The sequence below is a fragment of the Engystomops pustulosus genome, chromosome 7 (genome assembly GCF_040894005.1).
Source record: "Engystomops pustulosus chromosome 7, aEngPut4.maternal, whole genome shotgun sequence".
Taxonomy (NCBI): Eukaryota; Metazoa; Chordata; class Amphibia; order Anura; family Leptodactylidae; genus Engystomops; species Engystomops pustulosus.
Window position 1 is genome coordinate 175304748 of NC_092417.1, and position 19996 is coordinate 175324743.

Below are 19996 nucleotides of genomic sequence, written 5' to 3' on the forward strand. Positions count from 1 at the left end.
TCTCACTATCTGCCGCCTGATGGATTTTAATGATGCAGAAAAGATGTAAAATGAAGTAGAGACAGAAATATGATGGATCCAGTTATTACGGCAAACGTCGGCTGCTCCATTTCTTGCAAACTTTATCGATCTCTCAACGACTTCCCAAATGTATCAGATCTGTGACCGGGAAATATTCGGATTCACTCCATTTTTTATTTTTCCTTGTGGCAGATTTTCTGTACCAGAAGTTTATCAACCAGAAGGTTACAACTTTCTTTCATTCATTATTTTATCCATCTAGGGGCCAGATGTATCACTTGTTTTTTATGCTTTTTTTGCTCCTTTTCGTACCGTCGCACTGTTTTTGCGCCAGTTTTGCGACTAGACACCAAACTAGCCGGGCAGCAAAAATTACCGTTTTCTTTATTTATCCGACCAATCCAGATGTTCTCCTGCTCCTAATAATCATTCATCATTAGTGACTTGTTCATTTAGGCGCAAAAACGGGCGCGAAAAAACTCTACCCTGAAGGTGGCGTAAACTGAGAAGTAGGCACTGAGCCCCTGTGCAGAGTGGCTCATACCCAGCAGCAGAGCTCAGCAGATACTACAGACACCACAGACACCACAGACACCACAGACACTACGTGCAGCCTCTGCTTACAGTTCATGATCTGTTATTTACAAACAATCTGCAAAAGCAGCAGCTCAGCAGAGAAGTGTATAGGATTTTGCAGATACTACAGAGAAGTTTCCCCATATAGTAGGATAAGATAGAAGTTAGTAGCAGCTGCAGACAGGACAGAGAAGTGTCCCCCGTGTAGCAGGATAGAAGAGAAGTGAGTGGGAGCTGCAGACAAGACAGAGAAGTGTCCCCGTGTAGCAGGATAGAAGAGAAGTGAAAGGGAGCTGCAGACAGGACAGAGAAGTGTCCCCGTGTAGCAGGATAGAAGAGAAGTGAGTAGGAGCTGAAGACAGGACAGAGAAGTGTCACGGTGTAGCAGGATAAAAGAGAAGTGAGTGAGAGCTGCAGACAGGACAGAGAAGTGTCCCCCGTGTAGCAGGATAGAAGAGAAGCAAGTGGGAGCTGCAGAGAGGACAGAGAAGTGTCCCCGTGTAGCAGGAGAGAAAATAAGTGTGTAGGAGCTGCAGACAGGACAGAGAAGTGTCCTGTGTAGCAGAATAGGAGAGAAGTGAGTGAGAGCTGCAGACAGGACAGAGAAGTGTCCCCCGTGTAACAGGATAGAAGAGAAGCAAGTGGGAGCTGCAGACAGGACAGAGAAGTGTCCCCGTGTACCAGGAGAGAAAATAAGTGTGTAGGAGCTGCAGACAGGACAGAGAAGTGTCCTGTGTAGCAGGATAGGAGAGAAGTGAGTAGGAGCTGCAGACGGTACAGAGAAGTGTCCCCCATGTAGCAGGATAGAAGAGAAGCGAGTGGGAGCTGCAGAGAGGACAGAGAAGTGTCCCTGTGTAGCAGGATAGATGAGAAGTGAGTGGGAGCTGCAGATAGGACAGAGAAGTGTCTCTGTGTAGCAGGATAGAAGAGAAGTGTGTAGAAGCTGAAGACAGGACAGAGAAGTGTCCCTGTGTAGCAGCGTAGAGGAGAAGTGAGTGGGAGCTGAAGACAGGATAGAGAAGTGTCCCCCGTGTAGAATGATAGAAGAGAAGTGTGTAGGAGCTGCAGACAGGACAGAGAAGTGTCCCTGTGTAGCAGGATAGAAGAGAAGTGTGTAACAGCTGCAGACAAGACAGAGAAGTGTCCCCATGTAGCAGGATAGAAGAGAAGTGTGGAGGAGCTGCAGACAGGACAGAGAAGTGTCCCGTGTAGCAGGATAGAAGAGAAATAAGTGGAGAGCTACAGACAGGACAAAGAAGTGCAGGATGACCACACTGGTGTCTGAGGAGGATACTGTGCAGAATTACAGGGGTGCAGCAGGAGACCAGCACTGGGGGATCCCCTCCAGGAGAAGCCCCTGCTGAGGAGATCACTGGGTGCTGGGTGTCACACACCTGGGTGCTGCTGTGGGGGTCATTCTCATTCTGGGCTGTGGGAGAAGCAGAGAGGAGCTTGTAGGAGGATCACATGTAAGAGCCCGAATCTAACATTGCGCCTAAACTGCGCCTAAAGTAATGTGATAAAAGTGATCACAGATGGTTGTTACTTGTGTTAATTCTGGTGCAACAACTACACTTAAACGCAGAACAGTGATACATCTGGCCTCTAATATCTACTCTCTCCCCAACTTTCTATCTATATGTTATGTTAACTTGATGTTAACAGATGCAGTAATATTCTATTAACTCAGGTGTTTTGTAAACACAATGTTACCAGTAATATAATCAGTCAAACCTCCACTTCTCAGCTGTTGTGATGCGTTTGAACGTCCCTGCGTTACTGCCAAGTGTCATCGCAGCCAAACAGCCTTAATATATGCAACGGTTATACAAAAGAACTAAAAATAATTGACAAAGTGATTTTTTTTTTTAGTCCAGTTATTTCATGATAAGCAGTGACATCATGTGTGGGAGTCACCGATACCTACAAAAAGTATAGAACGTATCCTCTAAGAAGCATCAAACACCGAGAGGGACTCAGCTAGGTGATACATTATGCAAAGAAGTATATAAAAGAGATGAGGGGGAGAACAGATAAGAACTGACAGATTGTCTGACTCACAGAATATCCAAAGTATTCAAGGAGTTACTAAGTACAACAAAACTTATAGAAATATGTACACAGGGACTGCACCAGCAGCAGAATAGTGAGTGCAGCTCTGGGGTATAATACAGGATGTAACTCAGGATCAGTACAGGATAAGTAATGTCATGTATGTACACAGTGACTGCACCAGCAGCAGAATAGTGAGTGCAGCTCTGGAGTATAAAACAGGATGTAACTCAGGATCAGTACAGGATAAGTAATGTCATGTATGTACACAGTGACTGCACCAGCAGCAGAATAGTGAGTGCAGCTCTGGAGTATAAAACAGGATGTAACTCAGGATCAGTACAGGATAAGTAATGTCATGTATGTACACAGTGACTGCACCAGCAGCAGAATAGTGAGTGCAGCTCTGGAGTATAATACAGGATGTAACTCAGGATCAGTACAGGATAAGTCATGTCATGTATGTACACAGTGACTGCACCAGCAGCAGAATAGTGAGTGCAGCTCTGGGTATAATACAGGATGTAACTCAGGATCAGTACAGGATAAGTAATGTCATGTATGTACACAGTGACTGCACCAGCAGCAGAATAGTGAGTGCAGCTCTGGGGTATAATATAGGATGTAACTCAGGATCAGTACAGGATAAGTAATGTCATGTATGTACACAGTGACTGCACCAGCAGCAGAATAGTGAGTGCAGCTCTGGGGTATAATACAGGATGTAACTCAGGATCAGTACAGGATAAGTAATGTCATGTATGTACACAGTGACTGCACCAGCAGCAGAATAGTGAGTGCAGCTCTGGGGTATAAGACAGGATGTAACTCAGGATCAGTACAGGATAAGTAATGTCATGTATGTACACAGTGACTGCACCAGCAGCAGAATAGTGAGTGCAGCTCTAGGGTATAATACAGGATGTAACTCAGGATTAGTACAGGATAAGTAATGTCATGTATGTACACAGTGACTGCACCAGCAGCAGAATAGTGAGTGCAGCTCTGGAGTATAATACAGGATGTAACTCAGGATCAGTACAGGATAAGTAATGTCATGTATGTACACAGTGACTGCACCACCAGCAGAATAGTGAGTGCAGCTCATGTAGATACATGTTGGGGGCCATCTTCGTGTTTTCCATGGCGCAGTCCTTCCATCATCCTCTTATTCTGTGAAATTGCTTATGGATTCAGTAAATTGATATTACCAGGATGCATTGGGCCGGGGCGGCAGGATGAGCGCGGCGCCGGGTTTATGAGCTGTGTATGTTTTTATGTTGCCTTTCTGTTTCATTACTGAGGTAAGAGAATGAGTTGATGAAGGAGACAATCAGTGTGTGATCTGCCCGCTGACACCTCCTGCGCTCCTCTCCGGACGCTTCTGTAAACAATTGGCCATTAAGTGCTGCCGAGGAATCCGGAACCGTCATCTTCCCGGGATTAACAGGATGACAGGAGGAGAATTATGAGCCAGCTACTTATTATGTGTTGAGTGACCCTATCAGGACCCATCCACATGACGCGGGAGGTCTCATCCCCGAGACACATTCATCTCCATTTATACCGGACTTTCCGACTCATTCAATTATGAAGTGTAGAAGGACTGCGCTCTACGGGGGAGATTCATTATATTATGATATTGGCCACACCCCCCGTGTCCCACCTGATACATCAAGAACGCACAACTTATCCCTGGTCATGTGATGTCACACAGGTGCACGGCTCGTTATATCCCTGGTCATGTGATGTCACACAGGTGCACGGCTCGTTATATCCCTAGTCATGTGATGTCACACAGGTGCACAGCTCGTTATATCCCTGGTCATGTGATGTCACACAGGTGCAGGGCTCGTTATATCCCTGGTTATGTGATGTCACACAGGTGCACGGCTTGTTATATCCCTGGTCATGTGATGTCACACAGGTGCATGGCTCGTTATATCCCTGGTCATGTGATGTCACACAGGTGCACAACTCGTTATATCCCTGGTCATGTGATGTTACACAGGTGCACGGCTCGTTATATCCCTGGTCATGTGATATCACACAGGTGCACGGCTCGTTATATCCCTGGTCATGTGATGTCACACAGGTGCACGGCTCATTATATCCCTGGTCATGTGATGTCACACAGGTGCACGGCTCGTTATATCCCTGGTCATGTGATGTTACACAGGTGCATAGATCGTTCCATCCCTGGTCATGTGATGTTACACAGGTGCATAGATCGTTCCATCCCTGGTCATGTGATGTTACACAGGTGCATAGATCGTTCCATCCCTGGTCGTGTGATGTTACACAGGTGCATGGCTCATTATATCGGTGGTCATATGATGTGACACACCAAAAAAATAAACCTTACTTGGCAGGGTCGGCTCCAGGTGTCAGTAGGCCCCTGGGCGGCAGAGCCTTAGTGGGCCCCTTTACATTGAACTCACGTGGCATTAAAAATTCTGAAACTAAAACAGTCTCCCGTTCCCTAGATTATCATAGCAAACAGCCCCCCATGGTTATTTCATATAAGCCCCTTCACACCCTATTATTCATTATGTGGGCCCCCCAGCAGATCTGGGCCCTGGCACTCCTATTAAACGTTTGGAGAGGCCTCATTCACACTTGGGGGGCGGGGGCAGGGGGAGCATTCAGTATTTGGTTTGATTCGGTGTCCAGAAGTTTTTTATTCAAAGTTTTCCAAGTTTATCTCCATCTAATGAGAATCCTCCGGATCCCGTCAGTCAGGGGCGCGGACGAGTTTCATGGCGACTTTCAGAAGACGGCGTTAATTATTCACGCTCCTTATAAATACTATAAATACTTTGCTGGTTCTTCATACAGAATACATGAAAACATAATCACCGAGCGGAGATCTATAGCAGGACGGAGGCGATGAGGAGGACTCCCGCTGGCTGGAGACGTTTTCCCATGTCACCCCTGGTGCAGGTTCTGAGGCCTCATTATACGACGGATCATGGCGGCTGGAAATGTGAGTCCGTGTGCGGAAGGATCTGAACTATCACCCCCATCATTATGATGAGTAGATCACAGGACCCGGACATTTTCTGAATTGCTCGGTTAACAACTATTTGATACAGTTACAAATGTAGCAAAGTTAATCCTGACTCCTAATGCGTTACATGGACGCTCCGCCTCCTACGACACAATGGGGCTCATTTACTAAGGGTCCGTCGGACGATTTCCGCTTGCCCCAGGTTTTTGAGGGTTGCAGGGCATGCGCCAATTGTCAGGGTAAAGCTGCATCGCTGTCTAGATGATGGGATACATCTTTATCCTGGTGAAAGAAGAATCCGAAGGACTCTGAAGGTTTCAGTGCAGTTACAGATGTATTCACATCGAACTTGACTTTCGGGTGACATTAGAAGGCATTAAAAGCCACGGGAAGAGCCACGTGCCACAGATTTGTTAATAGGTTCTGAGTCAAGTTAATATGGGTGACCCTATTACGATCTTAAACTTATCATCTTAAAGTTTGGTGTTCTGGAGAACCGTAGAAAGCGCTTAGATCAAGCGCGAAACGCGTTGTTCCTTTATATTTTTCAATACTTTATTTTACAAATATCAAAGCAGTTTCAAATAAATAGAAAATGTTGTTGTACTTTATCCGGCCAGGAGACCATATTTGACTTTCATCTGGGTTTCTGGCACGTCTATAGTGTATGCAAGTTGAGAGCCAATGGGGCTCATTTACTAAGGGTCCACTTTTATCGGTTTTCCCGAATATTTCTCTTTTGCCCTGGATCGCCCCAGGTTTTTGGAGCACGCAATCGGATTGTGGCGCATCGGCTTGCATGCAACAGAAATCGAGGGGGGGGGGGGGGCGTGGCCGTCGGACAACCCGACTGATTCGGACAAACCGCGGAATTAAAAAAAGAAAATGTGTCACAAGATCAGCACTCACATGCACCGGGAAGAAGCAGGTGAACTCCGGTGGACCTCGGGGCAGAAGCGACGGATGCAGGAACTCGGGCGCACGATCTTCGTGAATCATGTCGGACCCAAATCCTCGTCAGACAACGCACCATGGGATCGCGATGGCACCGGGTAAGTAAATCTGCCTCAATGTCTCCAACGTTAACCAAAGTTTGGTATACGGTAAGTGGCCAACCCCTTTAAGCTTTGCTCCAGATGATTTAATGTTTTGTTGGTAAAAATCTGCATGACTTCCAAAGACTTCCATGACTATCCACTAACTTGCCAAGCAAAGCCCCCATTAGAGTAAAAAAAAATTGACAACCCTTGTCCCATTTTAGTACGGGACAAGCCAGATTTGTTGTGAATGTTGCCGTTAGGGATTGTTGGTAGGCTTATTTTTAGATGGGTAGATGTGAAACATGTGATAGTATCCGATAAATGGACTGGCACTGGTCATGCGCCCAATCTTCTTCTCAATGCCCAATGGTTCTAGTTGGGTTAGAATTGATGGCAGTCAATGGACCACTGTGGCCAATTCCTTGGTCTAAGTGAAAGATAATTGACATGATTCAGGCTCAACGAGGCCACCAACTTTTTGCTACTACCATATCACCAACTTATGACCCACCCAAAAGAAAGGAGTGGGGAAAAATGTTTTTGTTTTTGCTGCAAAATGAGGCAAAGTGTTTTTGTTCTCATCCCCCAACCTGGATTTCCAGAATTCCCCAAAACCCCTTTAACTTGAATCTGAAAACATGAGGTCCTATGATGTTCCACAACAAAACCCATTGGCATCAATGGAAAAGAGTCAAGTTAAGCTTCGCTTCTTCGGATTATTAGCCCGTTAGATGTTAAACCTCGCCCCATATTTTCTTCTATTTATCCATCAGTCCCACAGACATAATGAGAGAAGACGGAATATGTAGGAGATAGGAGAAGTTCTGAATAACTACGAGGCTTCATTTCCAGAAGTTACCTGCGAGGAGATGGCTGTAATAACCTCACAAGGCCTCACTGTTCAGCATCAAATTGATTCCGGGAAGTGAACATTTCGGCTGTAATGAGGGGCTCCGATACTGATGCTTTTTCTTCCCTCTGTGATTGTAAGCATAATGCAGCCCCAGAATCGGAGGACAATGCCGCGGCGCTTGGTATGTACATTACACTAAGTGGTTTTCTACTTGAGACCCATCAACATTATAATATCAAAGTGAGCAATTTCAGAATATGAACTCCTACAGACCACACCAGGAAGGAGAGGCTTACAGAGTTCTCAAGTTATATTACATCTAAAGAAGAGCATTTCCATGGATTTACTGGATGACAATTTCAGGAGAAGCTACAGCAGTGATTGTCTCTTTATTATATTCCTCAGAACATTCCAGAAAATTAGGAAGAAGTCAGCATGGGCATTCTACCCCCATATACAGCGAGCTGCCATGTGCTGTGTGTCCTGACACCTTTCTATCATAGCCAGCAGTGGTCAGGGGTCAGCATGGGTGCTCTGACCTCTCTGTGACTACACCCCCCATACACAGCGAGCTGCCATGTCCTGTGTGTCCTGACACCTTTCTATCATAGCCAGCAGTGGTCAGGGGTCAGCATGTGAGCTCTGACCTCTCTGTGTCTACACCCCCCATACACAGCGAGCTGCCATGTCCTGTGTCCTGACAACTTTCTATCATAGCCAGCAGTGGTCAGGGGTCAGCATGGGCGCTCTGACCCCTCTGTGACTACACCCCCCATACACAGCGAGCTGCCATGTCCTGTGTGTCCTGACACCTTTCTATCATAGCCAGCAGTGGTCAGGGGCCAGCATGGGCGCTCTGACCCCTCTGTGACTACACCCCCCCATACACAGCGAGCTGCCATGTCCTGTGTGTCCTGACACCTTTCTATCATAGCCAGCAGTGGTCAGGGGTCAGCATGGGCGCTCTGACCCCTCTGTGACTACACCCCCCATACACAGCGAGCTGCCATGTCCTGTGTCCTGACACCTTTCTATCATAGCCAGCAGTGGTCAGGGGTCAGCATGGGCGCTCTGACCTCTCTGTGACTACACCCCCCATACACAGCAAGCTGCCATGTCCTGTGTGTCCTGACACCTTTCTATCATAGCCAGCAGTGGTCAGGGGTCAGCATGGGCGCTCTGACCCCTCTGTGACTACACCCCCCATACACAGCGAGCTGCCATGTCCTGTGTGTCCTGACACCTTTCTATCATAGCCTGTAGTGGTCAGGGGTCAGCATGGGTGCTCTGACCTCTCTGTGACTACACCCCCCATACACAGCGAGCTGCCATGTCCTGTGTGTCCTGACACCTTTCTATCATAGCCAGCGGTGGTCAGGGGTCAGCATGGGTGCTCTGACCCCTCTGTGACTACACCCCCCATACACAGCGAGCTGCCATGTCCTGTGTCCTGACACCTTTCTATCATAGCCAGCAGTGGTCAGGGGTCAGCAGGGGCGCTCTGACCTCTCTGTGACTACACCCCCCATACACAGCAAGCTGCCATGTCCTGTGTGTCCTGACACCTTTCTATCATAGCCAGCAGTGGTCAGGGGTCAGCATGGGCGCTCTGACCCCTCTGTGACTACACCCCCCATACACAGCGAGCTGCCATGTCCTGTGTGTCCTGACACCTTTCTATCATAGCCTGTAGTGGTCAGGGGTCAGCATGGGTGCTCTGACCTCTCTGTGACTACACCCCCCATACACAGCGAGCTGCCATGTCCTGTGTGTCCTGACACCTTTCTATCATAGCCAGCGGTGGTCAGGGGTCAGCATGGGTGCTCTGACCCCTCTGTGACTACACCCCCCATACACAGCGAGCTGCCATGTCCTGTGTGTCCTGACACCTTTCTATCATAGCCAGCAGTGGTCAGGGGTCAGCATGTGAGCTCTGACCTCTCTGTGTCTACACCCCCCATACACAGCGAGCTGCCATGTCCTGTGTCCTGACAACTTTCTATCATAGCCAGCAGTGGTCAGGGGTCAGCATGGGCGCTCTGACCCCTCTGTGACTACACCCCCCATACACAGCGAGCTGCCATGTCCTGTGTGTCCTGACACCTTTCTATCATAGCCAGCAGTGGTCAGGGGCCAGCATGGGCGCTCTGACCCCTCTGTGACTACACCCCCCCATACACAGCGAGCTGCCATGTCCTGTGTGTCCTGACACCTTTCTATCATAGCCAGCGGTGGTCAGGGGTCAGCATGGGTGCTCTGACCCCTCTGTGACTACACCCCCCATACACAGCGAGCTGCCATGTCCTGTGTCCTGACACCTTTCTATCATAGCCAGCAGTGGTCAGTGGTCAGCATGGGTGCTCTGACCCCTCTGTGACTACACCCCCATACACAGCGAGCTGCCATGTCCTGTGTGTCCTGACACCTTTCTATCATAGCCAGCAGTGGTCAGGGGTCAGCATGTGAGCTCTGACCTCTCTGTGTCTACACCCCCCATACACAGCGAGCTGCCATGTCCTGTGTGTCCTGACACCTTTCTATCATAGCCAGCAGTGGTCAGGGGTCAGCATGGGCGCTCTGAGCCCTCTGTGACTACACCCCCCATACACAGCGAGCTGCCATGTCCTGTGTCCTGACACCTTTCTATCATAGCCAGCAGTGGTCAGGGGCCAGCATGGGCGCTCTGACCCCTCTGTGACTACACCCCCCATACACAGCGAGCTGCCATGTCCTGTGTGTCCTGACACCTTTCTATCATAGCCAGCAGTGGTCAGGGGCCAGCATGGGCGCTCTGACCCCTCTGTGACTACACCCCCCATACACAGCGAGCTGCCATGTCCTGTGTGTCCTGACACCTTTCTATCATAGCCAGCAGTGGTCAGGGGCCAGCATGGGCGCTCTGACCCCTCTGTGACTACACCCCCCATACACAGCGAGCTGCCATGTCCTGTGTGTCCTGACACCTTTCTATCATAGCCAGCAGTGGTCAGGGGTCAGCATGGGCGCTCTGACCCCTCTGTGACTACACCCCCCATACACAGCGAGCTGCCATGTCCTGTGTCCTGACACCTTTCTATCATAGCCAGCAGTGGTCAGGGGTCAGCATGGGCGCTCTGACATCTCTGTGACTACACCCCCCCATACACAGTGACCTGCCATGTCCTGTGTGTCCTGACACCTTTCTATCATAGCCAGCAGTGGTCAGGGGTCAGCATGGGCGCTCTGACCCCTCTGTGACTACACCCCCCATACACAGCGAGCTGCCATGTCCTGTGTGTCCTGACACCTTTCTATCATAGCCAGCAGTGGTCAGGGGTCAGCATGGGCGCTCTGACCCCTCTGTGACTACACCCCCATACACAGCGAGCTGCCATGTCCTGTGTGTCCTGACACCTTTCTATCATAGCCAGCAGTGGTCAGGGGTCAGCATGGGCGCTCTGACCCCTCTGTGACTACACCCCCCATACACAGCAAGCTGCCATGTCCTGTGTGTCCTGACACCTTTCTATCATAGCCAGCAGTGGTCAGGGGTCAGCATGGGCGCTCTGACCCCTCTGTGACTACACCCCCCATACACAGCGAGCTGCCATGTCCTGTGTCCAGACACCTTTCTATCATAGCCAGCAGTGGTCAGGGGTCAGCATGGGTGCACTGACATCTCTGTGACTACACCCCCATACACAGCGAGCTGCCATGTCCTGTGTGTCCTGATACCTTTCTATCATAGCCAGCAGTGGTCAGGGGTCAGCATGGGCGCTCTGACCCCTCTGTGACTACACCCCCATACACAGCGAGCTGCCATGTCCTGTGTGTCCTGACACCTTTCTATCATAGCCAGCAGTGGTCAGGGGTCAGCATGGGCGCTCTGACCCCTCTGTGACTACACCCCCATACACAGCGAGCTGCCATGTCCTGTGTGTCCTGACACCTTTCTATCATAGCCAGCAGTGGTCAGGGGTCAGCATGGGCGCTCTGACCACTCTGTGACTACACCCCCCATACACAGCGAGCTGCCATGTCCTGTGTGTCCTGACACCTTTCTATTATAGCCAGCAGTAGTCAGTGGTCAGCATGGGCGCTCTGACCCCTCTGTGACTACACCCCCATACACAGCGAGCTGCCATGTCCTGTGTGTCCTGACACCTTTCTATCATAGCCAGCAGTGGTCAGGGGTCAGCATGGGCGCTCTGACCTCTCTGTGACTACACCCCCATACACAGCGAGCTGCCATGTCCTGTGTGTCCGGACACCTTTTTATCATAGCCAGCAGTGGTCAGAGGTCAGCATGGGCGCTCTGACCCCTCTGTGACTACACCCCCCAAACACAGAGAGCTGCCATGTCCTGTGTGTCCTGACACCTTTCTATCATAGCCAGCAGTGGTCAGGGGTCAGCATGGGTGCTCTGACCCCTCTGTGACTACACCCCCATACACAGCGAGCTGCCATGTCCTGTGTGTCCTGACACCTTTCTATCATAGCCAGCAGTGGTCAGGGGTCAGCATGGGCGCTCTGACCCCTCTGTGACTACACCCCCATACACAGCGAGCTGCCATGTCCTGTGTGTCCTGACACCTTTCTATCATAGCCAGCAGTGGTCAGGGGTCAGCATGGGCGCTCTGACCCCTCTGTGACTACACCCCCATACACAGCGAGCTGCCATGTCCTGTGTGTCCTGACACCTTTCTATCATAGCCAGCAGTGGTCAGGGGTCAGCATGGGCGCTCTGACCACTCTGTGACTACACCCCCCATACACAGCGAGCTGCCATGTCCTGTGTGTCCTGACACCTTGCTATCATAGCCAGCAGTAGTCAGTGGTCAGCATGGGCGCTCTGACCCCTCTGTGACTACACCCCCATACACAGCGAGCTGCCATGTCCTGTGTGTCCTGACACCTTTCTATCATAGCCAGCAGTGGTCAGGGGTCAGCATGGGCGCTCTGACCTCTCTGTGACTACACCCCCATACACAGTGAGCTGCCATGTCCTGTGTGTCCGGACACCTTTCTATCATAGCCAGCAGTGGTCAGAGGTCAGCATGGGCGCTCTGACCCCTCTGTGACTACACCCCCCAAACACAGAGAGCTGCCATGTCCTGTGTGTCCTGACACCTTTCTATCATAGCCAGCAGTGGTCAGGGGTCAGCATGGGTGCTCTGACCCCTCTGTGACTACACCCCCCATACACAGCGAGCTGCCATGTCCTGTGTGTCCTGACACCTTTCTATCATAGCCAGCAGTGGTCAGGGGTCAGCATGGGCGCTCTGACCTCTCTGTGACTACACCCCTCATACACAGCGAGCTGCCATGTCCTGTGTGTCCTGACACCTTTCTATCATAGCCAGCAGTGGTCAGGGGTCAGCATGGGCGCTCTGACCCCTCTGTGACTACACCCCCCATACACAGCGAGCTGCCATGTCCTGTGTGTCCTGACACCTTTCTATCATAGCCAGCAGTGGTCAGGGGTCAGCATGGGCGCTCTGACCCCTCTGTGACTACACCCCCATACACAACGAGCTGCCATGTCCTGTGTGTCCTGACACCTTTCTATCATAGCCAGCAGTGGTCAGGGGTCAGCATGGGCGCTCTGACCCCTCTGTGACTACACACCGCATGCACAACGAGCTTCCATGTCCTGTGTGTCCTGACACCTTTCTATCACAGCCAGCAGTGGTCAGGGATCAGCATGGGTGCTCTGACCCCTCTGTGATTACACCCCCATACACAGCGAGCTGCCATGTCCTGTGTTTCCTCACACCTTTCTATCATAGCCAGCAGTGGTCAGGGGTCAGCATGGGCGCTCTGACCCCTCTGTGACTACACCCTCCATACACAGCGAGCTGCCATGTCCTGTGTGTACTGACACCTTTCTATCATAGCCAGCAGTGGTCAGGGGTCAGCATGGGCGCTCTGACCCCTCTGTGACTACACCCCCCATACACAGCGAGCTGCCATGTCCTGTGTGTCCTGACACCTTTCTATCATAGCCAGCAGTGGTCAGGGGTCAGCATGGGCGCTCTGACCCCTCTGTGACTACACCCCCCATACACAGCGAGCTGCCATGTCCTGTGTGTCCTGACACCTTTCTATCATAGCCAGCAGTGGTCAGGGGTCAGCATGGGCGCTCTTACCCCTCTGTGACTACACCCCCATACACAGCGAGCTGCCATGTCCTGTGTTTCCTCACACCTTTCTATCATAGCCAGCAGTGGTCAGTGGTCAGCATGGGCGCTCTGACCCCTCTGTGACTACACCCCCCATACACAGCGAGCTGCCATGTCCTGTGTGTCCTGACACCTTTCTATCATAGCCAGCAGTGGTCAGGGGTCAGCATGGGCGCTCTGACCCCTCTGTGACTACACCCCCCATACACAGCGAGCTGCCATGTCCTGTGTGTCCTGACACCTTTCTATCATAGCCAGCAGTGGTCAGGGGACAGCATGGGCGCTCTGACCCCTCTGTGACTACACCCCCCATACACAGGAGCTGCCATGTCCTGTGTTTCCTCACACCTTTCTATCATAGCCAGCAGTGGTCAGGGGTCAGCATGGGTGCTCTGACCCCTCTGTGACTACACCCCCATACACAGCGAGCTGCCATGTCCTGTGTTTCCTCACACCTTTCTATCATAGCCAGCAGTGGTCAGGGTTCAGCATGGGCGCTCTGACCCCTCTGTGACTACACCCTCCATACACAGCGAGCTGCCATGTCCTGTGTGTACTGACACCTTTCTATCATAGCCAGCAGTGGTCAGGGGTCAGCATGGGCGCTCTGACCCCTCTGAGACTACACCCCCCATACACAGCGAGCTGCCATGTCCTGTGTGTCCTGACACCTTTCTATCATAGCCAGCAGTGGTCAGGGGTCAGCATGGGCGCTCTGACCCCTCTGTGACTACACCCCCCATACACAGCGAGCTGCCATGTCCTGTGTGTTCTGACACCTTTCTATCATAGCCAGCAGTGGTCAGGGGTCAGCATGGGCGCTCTTACCCCTCTGTGACTACACCCCCATACACAGCGAGCTGCCATGTCCTGTGTTTCCTCACACCTTTCTATCATAGCCAGCAGTGGTCAGTGGTCAGCATGGGCGCTCTTACCCCTCTGTGACTACACCCCCCATACACAGCGAGCTGCCATGTCCTGTGTGTCCTGATACCTTTCTATCATAGCCAGCAGTGGTCAGTGGTCAGCATGGGCGCTCTGACTCCTCTGTGACTACACCCCCCATACACAGCGAGCTGCCATGTCCTGTGTCCTGACACCTTTCTATCATAGCCAGCAGTGGTCAGGGGTCAGCATGGGGGCTCTGACCTCTCTGTGACTACACCCCCCATACACAGCGAGCTGCCATGTCCTGTGTGTCCTGACACCTTTCTATCATAGCCAGCAGTGGTCAGTGGTCAGCATGGGTGCTCTGACCCCTCTGTGACTACACCCCCATACACAGCGAGCTGCCATGTCCTGTGTGTCCTGACACCTTTCTATCATAGCCAGCAGTGGTCAGTGGTCAGCATGGGTGCTCTGACCCCTCTGTGACTACACCCCCATACACAGCGAGCTGCCATGTCCTGTGTGTCCTGACACCTTTCTATCATAGCCAGCAGTGGTCAGTGGTCAGCATGGGTGCTCTGACCCCTCTGTGACTACACCCCCATACACAGCGAGCTGCCATGTCCTGTGTGTCCTGACACCTTTCTATCATAGCCAGCAGTGGTCAGGGGTCAGCATGGGCGCTCTGACCCCTCTGTGACTACACCCCCCATACACAGCGAGCTGCCATGTCCTGTGTGTCCTGACACCTTTCTATCATAGCCAGCAGTGGTCAGGGGTCAGCATGGGCGCTCTGACCCCTCTGTGACTACACCCCCCATACACAGCGAGCTGCCATGTCCTGTGTGTCCTGACACCTTTCTATCATAGCCAGCAGTGGTCAGTGGTCAGCATGGGTGCTCTGACCCCTCTGTGACTACACCCCCATACACAGCGAGCTGCCATGTCCTGTGTGTCCTGACACCTTTCTATCATAGCCAGCAGTGGTCAGTGGTCAGCATGGGTGCTCTGACCCCTCTGTGACTACACCCCCCATACACAGCGAGCTGCCATGTCCTGTGTGTCCTGACACCTTTCTATCATAGCCAGCAGTGGTCAGGGGTCAGCATGGGCGCTCTGACCCCTCTTTGATTACACCCCCATACACAGCGAGCTTCCATGTCCTGTGTGTCCTGACACCTTTCTATCATAGCCAGCAGTGGTCAGGGGTCAGCATGGGTGCTCTGACCCCTCTGTGTCTACTCCCCCATACACAGCGAGCTGCCATGTCCTGTGTGTCCTGACACCTTTCTATCATAGCCAGCAGTGGTCAGGGGTCAGCATGGGCGCTCTGACCCCTCTGTGACTACACCCCCCATACACAGCGAGCTGCCATGTCCTGTGTCCTGACACCTTTCTATCATAGCCAGCAGTGGTCAGGGGTCAGCATGGGCGCTCTGACCCCTCTGTGACTACACCCCCCATACACAGCGAGCTGCCATGTCCTGTGTGTCCTGACACCTTTCTATCATAGCCAGCAGTGGTCAGGGGTCAGCATGGGCGCTCTGACCTCTCTGTGACTACACCCCCCATACACAGCGAGCTGCCATGTCCTGTGTGTTCTGACACCTTTCTATCATAGCCAGCAGTGGTCAGGGGTCAGCATGGGCGCTCTGACCCCTCTGTGACTACACCCCCCATACACAGCGAGCTGCCATGTCCTGTGTGTCCTGACACCTTTCTATCATAGCCAGCAGTGGTCAGGGGTCAGCATGAGCGCTCTGACCCCTCTGTGACTACACCCCCATACACAGCGAGCTGCCATGTCCTGTGTGTCCAGACACCTTTCTATCATAGCCAGCAGTGGTCAGGGGTCAGCATGGGCGCTCTGACCCCTCTGTGACTACAGCCCCATACACAACGAGCTGCCATGTCCTGTGTGTCCTGACACCTTTCTATCATAGCCAGCAGTGGTCAGGGGTCAGCATGGGCGCTCTGACCCCTCTGTGACTACATCCCCATACACAGGGAGCTGCCATGTCCTGTGTGTCCTGACACCTTTCTATCATAGCCAGCAGTGGTCAGGGGTCAGCATGGGCGCTCTGACCCCTCTGTGACTACACCCCCATACACAGTGAGCTGCCATGTCCTGTGTGTCCTGACACCTTTCTATCATAGCCAGCAGTGGTCAGGGGTCAGCATGGGCGCTCTGACCCCTCTGTGACTACACCCCCCATACACAGCGAGCTGCCATGTCCTGTGTGTCCTGACACCTTTCTATCATAGCCAGCAGTGGTCAGGGGACAGCATGGGCGCTCTGACCCCTCTGTGACTACACCCCCCATACACAGCGAGCTGCCATGTCCTGTGTGTCCTGACACCTTTCTATCATAGCCAGCAGTGGTCAGGGGACAGCATGGGCGCTCTGACCCCTCTGTGACTACACCCCCCATACACAGCGAGCTGCCATGTCCTGTGTTTCCTCACACCTTTCTATCATAGCCAGCCGGGGTTAAGGGTACACCATGTCCTGTGTAATTTAATATTTAGATACATCTTCAAATAATATATATATCTTTTTGCTTTATGTATAATATTTTTTCTGATACATGCTATGATACAAACTAAGGTAAAACTATTTTTTTTCTGTTTCGGTCTGTAAACTCAGACACTACTTGTCTATGCCGCCTTGGGCAAAATCTGTCTATTAGTAACACTGGGGGGCTAGACCCGTTACCCTAAGGGCAGTATAACATATAAGTGGGTTATAGTAACCTAGTGTGAACTGAACCCAATGAATAAACACGGATCGCCTCCATAGTGTAAAATACAGTTACAGTATCGTAATCCCATATTCGGTGACTATGAACACTACCAGTTCCCTATACCTATCCGGAGATGATGTGTACTGCTCTGTAGTCCTGTTCGACCCGTTATGGTGAAAGTTGCTGCCCCCTGCACTCTGTAAAATTTTTAAAACACAATGGGGGTCATTTACTAAGGGCCCGATTCGCGTTTTCCCGACGTTTTACCCGAATATTTCCGATTTGCGCCGATTTCCCCTGTATTGCCCCGGGATTTTGGCGCACGCGATCGGATTGTGGCGCATCGGCGCCGGCATGCACGCGACGGAAATCGGGGGGCGTGGCCGAACGAAAACCCGACGGATTCGGAAAAACCGCTGCATTTAAAACAATAAAAGTGTCGCTTGGGACGCGCTTACCTTCACTTGGTCCGGCCCGATGAACTCCAGCACGTTCAGATGCTTTTCAGCGCAGGAACTACCTTGATGAATCCCGACCGAACCCGAATCCACCGCAGAGAACGCGCCGCTGGATCGCGAATGGACCGGGTAAGTAAATCTGCCCCAATATTGGATGAAGCCTTATCCATCTTTTAATAAATATCAATAAAAGTTACTTTTTGGTGACCAATGGGTTCATGTGTCCCAATTGGACAATTTTCTTTGGTTTACATTTGATTTAAACCCAGTCACAATGTGGTCTACATAAAAAAAAACTTCTTTGGTTATTTTGTATACCATTGGGTTGACCACCTAGATGGAATCCAACAGCATGAAAGACTCTTGAGAGGAGACCACTGACCCTTGTGGGGCCATTGGGACTAGACTGTTTTTGGAGGATGCATCTTCCATTGTAGATAGTCTGCAATAGACTTTTGAATGCAGTAGAAGATCATCGTCCTGTTTTTTGTAGATTTTTTAAAAAGTTGAAATTCCGAAACAATTTTCAAAAACGATGACAAATTCTGGGATAATCGAATCCATCAAGCCGTAAGTGATGCTGAAGTGATGCGTAAGTGATCTTAACCTCCCTCTATTTGGCAACCCAAGAGTTGTATGTGAGCTATGTTCATTGGACTGAGCAGCTCTAAATATCTTTTTGACTGCATTACCCATGCTACGGCCGTACCGAGAGCCCATTCCGTTAGATGTGTCCATAAAAACAGCGCTCATCTAGACTTGTGTGTGATTTCACTCCAAGGAAACATCTCGCCGATGAGTCTGGTAAAGACATTCTTTATTGCGGCAATATTTCACGAATGAGTCAATCATGGTTTAATGAGCACCCACTGAAATTGAGGAGCAGTCTCCAAAAAAAAAGGAAAATGATTGTTTAAAGATTCAATGCCCGGAATGAAATATCTCGAGTCATACCGAGCTTGTAGCCATTAAGTTTTCATTCCTTATCCATCAAGAAGGGTTTTGTGTGCCAAATGCCGGCAATGATCGACACATAGTTATCCAAACATCTTGTGAGCCGAAGATGCTCCAGGAGAAGCACCGAGGTGCAGCGCGAGAGGAGACTGGGAATAGATCTCAAGGCTCGTCAGAAGGCCTTGATTTTTCTCTGTTTTCTTCTTAGAGCTACTGCTTTGGATGTACAGGGCAGTCATGAGGGATACTTCATCACAATCTGAAGGAAAAGTTCTAGAGATGAAACGTACGGTGACCCTCCACCCAGAAGACAAAATTTTACCCTACACGAGGCATGAATAAATAACCTTCCAAGTTTCCTCTTTTTCTTTTCTGAGTTTCTCTGTTGCATTATTCATCTCTCCTTTTGTTTTCTAAAACTGAAGCTACCTCTACGTCATAGACCAACCACCACACGACCGGAACTGGGCAATAGAGGGGCTTCTTTTTGACTCTCAGACAACTCCACTCGAGGAGTCAGTGGCAATTTAAGAAGTTGTCCGGGATAGAATTTTTTACTTTTGACCACAGTGTAAAAATAAAAACTTAATACCCAAACCATAATGATCAGGGCCGTGCAGAGCATTCGGGTCCTCAAATATAGACTTCAGCCAGAAGTTCAGGTACAGCCCTTGGGTTCACTCAGAAAAGCAGGTTGATGGGCAGCTGAGCATGTCATACCCCTCACTAACACCTGGGTTCCGTACTGGAAAAGGCTAACAATCATAGTGAAAATGGCGGCATGCAAGCATTTAAAGGGTTAATACTCATGATCAGATGTTAGTGGTGTGTTTGGCTTCGGGAAAACAAACCGAACCATTGGTTCAATTTTGGTGGAACTCGTCGAAACCCAACTAGATACAATTATCACTTATTCTTAGCTGCGGTCTAGTGTAGTACCTCTTTTCACCACTGGTCCCTGTTGGTTTACATGGGCTTAGTGTCAAGGTCATGTAGACACGATACATCCACCACAACCTAAACGACTGACATGACTGCTCAGCTTCCGTTGGATCTGACCAAGGGTTGGTCCAGCATCACATTTTTTTTAATTACAGGCCCCAAGTTGTATATAATAACAAAAAACTAATACTACCGACGCTCGTTACCTCCAATCCAGTGCTGTGCCTCCTGTCACTGCCGACCTGGGATAAAGAGGCTTAGCGATGATGTGAGGACTGCTTCCTGACTATTCTTATA

At 50.6% G+C, this 19996-nt stretch overlaps 1 protein-coding gene across 3 annotated transcripts in view; it reads left to right on the forward strand.

Moving 5' to 3' along the window:
• The window catches only part of LRRC4C (leucine rich repeat containing 4C), a 785533-nt gene that overhangs the window by 588207 nt on the left and 177330 nt on the right, over positions 1 to 19996 (forward strand). The window lies entirely within an intron of this gene.